The sequence below is a fragment of the Ochotona princeps genome, chromosome 18 (genome assembly GCF_030435755.1).
Source record: "Ochotona princeps isolate mOchPri1 chromosome 18, mOchPri1.hap1, whole genome shotgun sequence".
NCBI lineage: Eukaryota > Metazoa > Chordata > Mammalia > Lagomorpha > Ochotonidae > Ochotona > Ochotona princeps.
This window is the reverse complement of record NC_080849.1, coordinates 45348111-45359350: the sequence shown is the minus strand read 5'-3', so window position 1 is coordinate 45359350 and position 11240 is coordinate 45348111. Positions and strand designations below refer to the sequence as shown.

General features: G+C 39.7%; 1 pseudogene; it reads right to left on the bottom strand.

The window, feature by feature from the left end:
* Positions 1 to 2036: 2036 nt before the first annotated feature.
* On the bottom strand, positions 2037 to 2152 carry LOC131482584 (5S ribosomal RNA; annotated as a pseudogene).
* Between the last annotated feature and the right edge of the window lie 9088 nt (positions 2153 to 11240).

The window sequence follows — 11240 nt, the reverse complement described above, 5'->3', positions numbered from 1 at the left end:
ATTAGGGAATAACACATGTGCTACTGAGTAGGCAGATTGTTTCTGTGAAAAAAATCTCAGATATCTGCAGGTGGCAGCTGGACGTTTGCCCCTCGAACAGGATACATTAAAACAGTGGCTCCAGTTGCAAACTGTCAGAACAGCAGCAGGCAGTTTAAGGCCAAATGTTGGAACAGGGAATAGCATCAGCTCTTTTTACTGTGCTCAGTAATGGAGTCAAGCTAATTCTTCTCACTGGAATCAAGGATCATGGGGACTACAGAAATTTATAATAGTGAGTGCCAGGTGGGACGGAGTTCTTGCAGTTTCCTTGCTTATCTTTTTTTGTTTTGTTTTGCTTTGTTTTAAAGATTTATTTATTTATTTTTGCTGGAAAGTCAGATATACAGAACAGAAGAGAAAGAAAGGGAAGATCTCCTATCTGTTGATTCACTCCCCAAGTGGCCACAATGACCAGAGCTGAGCCAATCTGAAGATAGGAGCCAGGAGCTTCTTCCGGGTCTCCAACACGTGTGCAGGATCCCAAGGTTTTGGGCCATCCTTCACTGCTCTCCAGGCTACACGCTGGGAGCTGGATGGGAAGTGGGACCACCCTGACATGATCCAGCGTCCACTTAGGATCCTGGTGGTTGCAAGTCAAGGATTTCAGGTACTAGGCTACCATGCCCAACTCCTTGTTTAAATTTTTCCTGCAGAAAGGAGTCTCTTCTAAGGTCAGCTTGGTGACGGTGTGGTGGACATGTGGTGCTTGCCTCCCCTCTTCCTGTGGTGATCCTGTGTTTCTGTGCTTACAGCTTTTCTGCTGCTTCTTTGCTGTTTTATGTAGCTCTCCTTTAGTCATTTTCATTTCAGTGTAGTTGTCATTCATCACTTTAATTTTTGTAAGGGGTGTCTAGGAGTTTTTAGTCAATCATCTTACTCCTCCAAGAGTACATTATTTTATCTATTTATTTTTGCTGTTGAAAAATGTATTTTTTAAAGGAATTTGTTAATATACGAGATTTTCAGGTCAGAGCAACTGTATGATAATTACTAGAATCCAATTTTAATCAGTTCTTCTAATAATGTGATATTAATGCAAGCAGAATAGATTCAATTTAGTTCCTAGACATAAGGCTAAGAACACAATGACACTTCATTTTTTTAAATTATCAGATCACCTTGACTAAAGAATGATGTACATGCAGGAAATAAAATATACTTGGGTTTCTGAATGTTAATTTAAAAAGCCCCAGTCCCCTTGGATATAGGAATGTATATGATATAAAAATAGGAAGCATTTGTTTTTACTTTCCTAGAATCCTATTCTTCCAAAACTCTGTGAAGACAATACAGTCATTTATTCTTTTATATACTCTATTCTAACACATTTTTTCTTCATTCTTAGAATGATCTAAAAGGTGTCACTAAGACCAGAATGATGGGGTCAGTCTTGGGGTCATTGCTTGAATCACACCTTACAGTCCTCCCTTTTGTTATATGTAAAGAAAAGGGGGTGTTATTCTCCTCCATAGCTTCTTCAAGCTGAACTGGGGTGTTGGGTCATCTAGGCGATGATCTCATGGTGGTCCAGGAGGAATGGCGGGTCAGGGGAGGCAGATATCCCTGTAAGAGGAGCTGGTTAAAGGTCTGATTAGAAATTTTCTGCATTTGAGCATGAACAACTTTTTTGAAAGAAAGAGATAAGAGAAGGGGCCATGGCAAGTCCCATGAAGAGGAATATTAAAGGAGCAAGAAGCTACTTATCAGAAGTCCTTTTGGAAAGTAGCTCGATTGCTTCCAGAGGCTCGCTGGAATATGCTGCCTCTGAGGGTGATTTGGTAAAGAACTTCAGTCTTCGGAGGTATCATCAGTGCTAGTGCGCAGATCAACAGATGTATATGTGATTGTGTCATCATGGCAGGTGTTATCCTTCTGTGCAGACTTGGACTGTAAAACATTTCTGGGTGAGAGTGTCAGCTTGACCTGGGCAAAGATAGTATTGAGGCTAGTGGATCTCTCTTCCGTTGTTGCAGGAAGGGGAGCTAGGACTGGGACTCTGACGGTTGCTTAGTATTCCTAAGTCTCCCATCCAAGTACTAACCAGGCCCGACCCTGCTTAGCTTCCGAGATCAGACGAGATCGGGTGCATTCAGGGTGGTATGGCCGTAGACTTGGTATTCCTAGGTCACCAGGTGTTCCTGTTTGTGATAAGCTCCATGTCCTTTGATGCACTCAGCTCCCTCAGGAGTTACTTCTGCTTGGCCTAACACTCATGGGTCCATCTGGCTTCTGGAGAGGTTTTAAGGCTTTTCAGAAAGGTTACATATAGAACCCAGGGTATTTTCATTCTTTCCAAGGAAATACGATTTTTCTTCCTATGTTTGGAGGAGAAAGGGACACGGCTGTTTTTCCTGTGTCTAATGGGGAAAAAAGCCTTTTTTCCCCTCTGTTTACAACATATAACCTCCAAGCTGCGTAGAAAGTGTAAGTAATTTTAAGATAAGGCACACGTGCATGTGTGTGTGTATGTGTGTGTGTGTGATATGCATGATAATTGAAGGAAGTAATTTAATTCTTGATGTGGGGGATTGCCCCTGGATCTGTGCCTGTCTAGCCTGTGTGGGAACCTGTAGGAACACAACACACCATGTCCCCAGGGAACCCCTGACAGGAATCTTGGCTAACCGAGATACCAACATGGCCTGATCACTGGGTATGCAGCAAGAGCGATGGGCTACACCCCAGTCTCTCTTCTCTGCCTTTTAAACAAACTGTGCTAGCACTTCTTTGATTTAAAAAGAAAAAAACAAACAAAAAAACTCTAGAAAGTCAAATGTTATATTCATCCTGTTTTTCAGCAGGTAATGAGTTTTCCCTGAGACACAGTTTCTTGTACTTCCTAACCTTTAACTTCATTGGAGGTTCCACAGGGGAAGACATACCTACCAACCTGTCACAGTGTGGTGGTTAGGTGGAAGTACCATCAGGCCCGCCCTTCTGCCTGCCTCCTTTCCCTACCCTGTGTAAGTTTGTGACTTCTCTGCAATAAACAGACATCCCTCACCACCAGTTTGTCTCCAGTGTTTCTGCTGCAGCAGAGCACTGTCATCTCACCCTTCGGTGGTCTTGGGGTCTGCTGGACAGAAAACCCTTGAGATCTTTTGTTTTCTGGTAGTAATTTTACAAAAGCAAGAGAAAAGTAATACAATCCCTCTGTAAGTAGTCAGTCATCCTCTACTTTGCATTTTTCTCAACAACTTCATGTATCCTTGGCAGAGTGTTATAGTACTTATCGCATGGTGCTTTTATTCTCTCAAGAGCTCATTATTTCTGAAGTCATGTTCTATTGATATTTGAGACCCCATGTCTTGTCACCAGATGGAGTCTAATTTCATGATGAATTAATGAATGAGTTTGCAGAGAATATTATCAGCTGATCAACATCACCATCCTGCTTTGATGTTCTCTAGGTCTAAGCTACCACAATACTGAGCAGTAGCTCAGTTTTTGGCAAACTATTTTTCATCAGTGTAGAGAACTGAAAAGTTTCTTTTAGGAAACGACTGAAAAACTCAAACCACATAAATTTTGCTTTAAGTAATCAAACATTTCCTACTACAAATATGTGAACTCCTTCCTTTCATTTTTTTCACTAGAATTCAATTTTTAAGTGATTTAAAATTGGAATTTAAGTACAATTATACGTTGCCCAACATTAGAATACTTGCTGAGAAATGTGTCATTAGGCATATCTTGGAGTACTCCCACAAACATGAGATTAGCAAGCACAATATGAAGTTATTAAGAGATGTGGTATTATAGATATATGATGTGGTATTATAGATATATGATGTGGCTGCTGGTATAATATGACACACAATTTTATAGCAAATGGTTTTGTAAGTAGAAAGACTGCTCTGTAAAACAGGGTGAAAAGCACAGTATAATTAGTATGCAAAACAGGACCATACCTCTTTGTTGATATCACCTAGTGTGAAGTATACATACTTGTATGTGATATGTTTTTCATTACTGGCAGTGCCATGTGTTCAGTCACACCATCATTACTATAAATATATAGATAAGTCTAGTGTTACTTCTGGTTGTGTTGCCATTTATGACAATTATGATATCAAAATATTATAGGAATTGTTCCATTCCAATACAGCCATATGTTCCTAATCATATACATGGTCACCTTGGATGACTGAATACATGTATAGCAATTCAAAGACAAATTCATGGTAACATTGTGACAATTCTACCATGTAGAAAGATTTTTAAAAAAATATTTATATTCCAAATATTGACAAGCTTTCAGCAAAATTTCAGTTCAGTTGGCTCTTGCTCTCTTGTTCTCTACTTGTCTCTTGTCCTTCTGCCTTCCTCCAGGGATAACACAGCATAAGGGCTCTTATGAATTGCTGGCACCCTGAAATTGGATTTCCTAGGTGTCAAAACCTCAGGCCAGACAGTCTTCTCTTATTAATAAAAGGCTCCAGTCCAAAGGTGTTTTTTTTAATGCTAACACAAAATGTACTAAGATAAAGTCTGAACTATATAAGTAAGTAAGTCTCTTCCTCTCCTACATCACCAATTTGTCCCTTTCTGCCACATCATTTCCATCACCATGCGAATGAGTTAAAACACAAGATAGCATTTTTGCTCCCATTTCTCTCCTATCTCTATTTCATTTCTTTGCTCAATGTGCTTATAATAGATTGGACAAATTTTGCTTCCCAGGTATTTCCATGGTACTTGCCATACTCCCTCAAGAAGTATTTTGGAAGACCTAATTGTATAGTTTATCTATCTATCTATCTATCTATACACACACACACGTATGCATGTATATGATATCTACAGCAATTATGTAATAATTCAGGAAAATATATTCATAATATTATACTGAATGAAAAATAAGCAAATATATGCATGATTTATGCAAAAATTGAATGCGGTTTTTTAATAAAGAATGGAAACTATTACACAAAAACTGTTTTATGATTTCAGAAAGATTAGTGGTGGCTGAGTGCTAGTCAATGAGAAATCCTTTTTTTTTTCCTTGCATTTGCAAAGCTAAAATAGGGAGCTGTTACAATAAGGCATGAAGAATAAGCTTAGTGGTCTCCTTCCCTCTATGTCTCTCCCTCTATTTAGCACTCTTCATTCATTAAAAATTTTAAACAATCTTAAAAAAGATTAACAAAGTGGGGCCAGCACTGCGGTGCAGTTGGTTAAGCCGTTGCCCATGTCAGGTGACTTCTTGATTGGGACATCAGTTTAAATACTAACTACTCTGCTTCTGATTCAGCTCTCTGCCAATGTGTCTGTGAAGGAAATGTGGTATGGCCTAATTACATGTGCCTCTGTCACCTATGATGGAGAGCTGGATGGAGTTCCAAGCTTCTGGCTGTTGTGCTCATTAGGAATGAACTCATAGGTAGAAAACCTCCCTTTGTGTGTGTGTGTGTGTTCTTCCCTATCACTATATATTTCAAAAACATTTTAAAAACATGTTTTAAAAGAAGAAGAAATGCACTGGCACCTGAGGGAGCCTTGTGGCATGGGGCAGAGGCTACAGTCTCAGTCCATCAAGCAAGCAGCGTGCAACTCCAGGCCTGGCCCCAGGCTTCCCAAAAGTTAGTCCTTGAGCTCCTACTAAGTGCCAAGCCCTATGTCAGATATTGGGAATACAGCAGAACAATGTAAGCTGTATAACATGGTGTTTGATGGAAGAAGGAGGTACATCCAGAGAGGAAGCTTCCTTAAGGAAGTTACCTTTGAGTGGGGACCTGATGGGTACAGTGGAATTCATGGGATGATGTTGCAGATCAGGGCTGAAGCATCCCATTTCACAGAGATCAGCACACACACGAAATCTTTGTGATTTGAGGAGTGTGATGCTATTAAGCAAATGGAAGAAGTCAAGGTTACTGGAGTGTATGGAATGAGAGCAGGATGGCTAAAGATAGATCTGGAAAGCAAGTCTGGGCACATCCAGAGCCTGGAGTCTGCCTTATCTCAAAGTTTATCCCAAGGGCACCAGGAAGCATTAGGCTTTCATGCAGAGAAGTTATATGATCAGGTGTGCTTTGTCTAATGCTACTCTAACTGTAGATAAGAGCCTGCCCAAGCTACCCATGTTGCTGCACACACTTAGAAGATCGAATTCCTTCCATGCTATGCTACAAAAAGAAGTGAATGTGGGTTTGCTTAGATAAAATTTGATGAAGAAAAGCAATTACGTATCTGTTATTTTATGTAATTATAATGAATAAAATGAAATGCAGAGCCATAGGTTGAAAATAATTCCACAGGTACTTGCTGCTTCCCCAGAGGTTTCAGGCCCCTCTTTGGTGGGCATGCCTGGCTGGCCAAATATATGCCTGGAATGTCAGACTCCTTGAGCATACCAGACCTTGTATGAAACCCCACACAGCACGTTATAGTTTCAGGCATCCTGTGTCCCCATTTAAGGACTGAATGATAAGGAGTCAGCACCGGCAGAATTATTCATGATGAAGGAGATACAGGAGCATGAAGGGGGCCAAGCCAATGCCTAACATTCATCTTTAAAAACAGACTAATCTGAAGCGCATTTGTCTTTTCCTGACAGCCAGAAAGGAATTTCTTGAGAGCTGAATGGATGCACTATGTCGGTATTCTGGGCTCCTTGTTGGGAAGGCAGCCCATCAGGGAAAAACATCACTGCCCTGCCCAACAGCCTCCTCTACCTCCCTTCCCTGTACCTTCACTTCCTCCCAAATAGTGCAGCACTTGAATCATCATTTCAGGCTCTGTTTTCCAAAGAAAGCAGGTTAAGAGAGCTCTCTAAATTAAAAAAAAAAATTTTAAATAAAGGAAGCATTTTTTGTCATCACTCCATATAGCTCCAATGTCTGATAAAAATGACGCTGTTATCCCGTCACTCAGGTTGGAGCCCCTGTGGTCACTTTCTTTTATTGCTGAAGTTCATAGTCCCAGAAGTACAGTTGGTTCTTCTTTCACACCGGGGCCTCTCCTCTCCAGTGCTCATCATGCTGCCACTCTGGCCAGCTCTATACTAACTGTAGCTAAGTTACTAGTCAGGCCTCCTGGTTTCCTACACAGATTCCTTGACTCCAATTTTCTTCCCTTAACTTACTTTGTTCACTCTACCAGAATGCTCTTCCTTTAATATCATGTCATGTCATTCCAGAAAAACACTCAAGACAACCTGCAGTGAGGCCACAAAGCCTATTCAAAAGCAGCAAACTCTTACTGGATTTAAGTGGCTTGAACTGTCCAAATTCCAGTCCATCCCTCTTTGTGGAGCAATCACAGCCAGGTTATTTTTAACCATGCACTTTTTCTCATATTACATGGTTGGTCTAAAAGCCTCTTTCATCTCTTAGATAAATCTTCACTGTATTCCAGATCTCACTTTAAAACCATCTTCTCCATAAACTTTATCGTAAGAATGCTAGAACATACTGCTACACACTTTCTTTTAGATTCCTTTATTGCTCGCCATCCATAAAATTAAAGAGCATGTTTGTGGCAGAGGAGTAAAGATCATGGTACGAAGGTGTAGCCAAGAGCACGATGAGAAAAAGTCTGTTGGAGTGCAGAACTGAAAAAGAAAGTCACCCAACTGGGTAACTGAGGCTCCTTGGAGGCCACCAGAGACTAGTGAAGCTGTGCAAAGGACAGCTGTTGAAAACACATGAGGTTGCAGCCAGCAGCCCAGGAGCGAGGTGAGCTGAGGTGAGCTACAGCAGAGCACCCCATCCCACAAAGAAAGGGCTGGTGAATTTGGAGCCAGCACAAAGGGAGCTCCCGGTGGGATAACTGCACACCCTCCCCACCAAAGAGACAGTGTGAGGCAAAAATTCACACGATAAAACTCGGATAAGGAGAGGCAAAGTTGAGTAAAAACTCCCAGACCCTCCCCATGGATCACACCCTAGATCAGTGTACACACACCACTGGGGAGCCAGCCACTGGGGAGTGAGCTGTTGGAGGGCCATCTGGCTGAGGGCAGGACTCAAGGAAGAAAAGCAATATCCACCCCACACCCAGAGGACTTGTATCATTAACCCCTAGAGAGATACTGGAGACAATCCAGAGGGAAACACTGGGCCCCTTGGGGGCGGGGGCAGAGATTGGATTGGGATCAACTGCATGAACCCCGAATCCCGGTATAAAACACAAGGAAAGCTCAGATTCATTCATCTGGGTGAGCATGAAGATCCACCCAGCAGGCAAGATCCAATACCAGGAGCTAAAGATATGGAGGGGTGTGCACACCTGCAGCAGGAACCACCTGGTAGCACACCTGAGCAGCCCCTGGTAACTCAGAGGCTGGGAAATTACTGGCTGAGGGAACATTCTGAACAGAACAGCAATTTTAGCAGAGACATGAGCAATAAATCCACAGACCCACTTGCTCCACCGACTGAAACTCAATAAGGAAGAAATAGATCTCACACAGATAATAGAACAAATGGTCTTAGTTGATATTTATACAACCTTTCATCCAAGGGAGACTGCATATACATGTTTTTAAGCTGTACATGGAACTCTCTCCAGGACTGATCATATTAGAGGTCACAAAATAAGACTCAGCAATTTTTAAAAAATTTAAATCATCCCATGCTTCTTCTCAGACCACCACAGAGTGAAGCTAGAGACCAGTAAATTAAAATACCTAAAAAATTCGTAAATTTTTGGAAACTGAACAGCATGCTACTGAATGAATAATGGATTAGGGAAACAATCAAAGAAGAAATTCAAAAATTCCTTGAAACTAAAGAAGATTCAACCACAATATTCCAAAAACTGTGGGACATTGCCAAGACAGTGTTAAGAGGCAAATTTATCGCACTTATTGCCTCTATTAGGAAACAAGAAAGATACCAGGTAAATGAGCTAAACACACATCTGAAAGAACTAGAATAACAACAGCAAATATAATCCCAAGATCAACAGAAAAAAATAATCAAAACAAAAGAGAAATAAGCCAAATAGTGACAAAAATACAAAAAAAAGCAATGAAATAAAGAGTTGGTTTTTGAGAAAATAAACAGAATAGAACCCCACTGGCCCAAATGATGAAAAAAAGGGCAAGTGAAGACAAGAATTAATAGTATCAAAGATGAAAAAGGAAACACAACAATAGATAGCATGACCATACAGAAAATTATCAGAAATTACTCCAAGCAACTATATACCAACAAATCAAAAGACTTTCTAGACATGGATAGATTCCTGGACACATACTACCTACCAAAACTGAGCCATGAGACAACAGACAAACTAAATAAACTGATAACTGAGGCAGATATTAAACCAGTAATTAAATCCCTCCCAACAAAGAAAAATCCAGGCCCAGATGGCTTCACTACTGAATTCTACAAAGCATTCCAAGTAGAGTTGACTCAAATATTTCATAAAGTATTCAAAACAATAGAGAGACAATCCCTCCAGACTTATTATGAGGCCAACATAACCTTAAGACCAAAACCAGACACAACAGAGAAAGAAATCTAGAGACCGATATTCCTGATGAACATAGATGATAAAATCTTCAACAAAATACTAACCAACAGAATACAACAATACATCAGACACATTGTTCACCTGGACCAATTGGGATTTATCTTTGGCATGCAAGGATGGTTTAATATTCAAAAATCTATAAATGATACACCACATCAAAAAATTGAACAATAAAAATCATATAATAGTCTCAATAGATGCAGAAAAAGCATTTGATAAAATGCAACACCATTTCATGCTAAAAACTCTAGCTAAGATAGGCGTAGAGAGAATATTCTACAACATAATCAAAGCAATTCATGCACAACCCAATGCCAACATCATACTAAATGGGGAAAGAGTGGAAGTTTTCCCACTGATATCTGGAACTAGACGTGGATACTCAAATTGCCATTGCTATTTAACGTAATATTGGAAGTCCTTGCTACAGCTATCAGGCAAGAAAAACAAATTAAAACAATTCAAACTGAAAAAGGAGGAAGTCAAACTAATCTCTGGTTGCAAATAATTCAATTCTATATGAAGGAGAACCAAAAGACTTAACAAAGAGTTGCTAAAACTTGTAAGAGAGTTTGGCGAGGTGGCAGGGTACAAAATAAATCAACATAAATTAATGGCCCTAGTGTGCACAAACAATTCAAGGGCTGAAAAAATAAAACTAATCAGTGTGCTCCCTTTCAAATAATAGAGAAGACACTTAAATACCTTGGAATGAACTTAACTAAAGACATGGAAGAGCTCTTTGAGGAAAATTGCAAAACATTGAAAAAAGAACAAAAGGACACTTTAAAAAATGGAGAACTATGCCATGTTCCTTCGTGGACAGAGTCAATATCATCAAAATGTCCATACTACCAAAAGTAATATAAAGATTCAATACAATTCCAATCAAAATACTAAGAACTTTCTTCACAGAGCTGGAAAAAATGATAAAAAAAAGTTAATTTAGAAACACAAGAGACCATGAATAGCTAAAACTACATTGAAGGATAAGAATCTAGCTGGAGGGATCACAATTCCAGACCTTAGAATATATAGGACAGTATTACCAAAATATAGGGCAATAGTACTCGAAACAGCCCAAATTATAATTACTGTTTATGAATTCTGTGTACCTCCATCATATAAACTATCCTTATGTAACAAATACAATAAGATATAATAATCTATAAACAAGTTAGTATAAAATAGTGGCTTAATATGATATGATCTAATTAATTTAATCTCAGAGACTACGTCTTATATTTGGAGACAGGCAGGACGACAGTGTCGAGGCTGAAGGAGTGGACTCTGAAGTCAGACAGCTCCATCTCCAACTGACGCTCTGCTGGTAACCACCTGTTTGATCTTCGCAAGCTATTCTGTCTTCCTAGTTCTTCATGCTCTTACCTGAAAGTGGCAGTTGTGAGATCTCATGAGTTACCATGAAGAATCCCTTAAGAACTTTTGGGTGAATAATGAATAGCCAGAAAAAGTGGGTTTTGCTATTATTGTATCCTTCATCCCTTATAATTCTCAGACCTCATGAGCCTATCGAGCTTTGTAAAGCCACAGACAAACAAGCAGGAAATGATGTTAATAGCTAACATTTAAATATGACATATTGTTATTGCAACCATAAATCTTAAATCTCGACTGGAAATTGCTGAACACCTTCAGGATAAATTGTCTGCTGTTTTGAACATATGGATGTAGACATACGTTTTGGTTTTTTA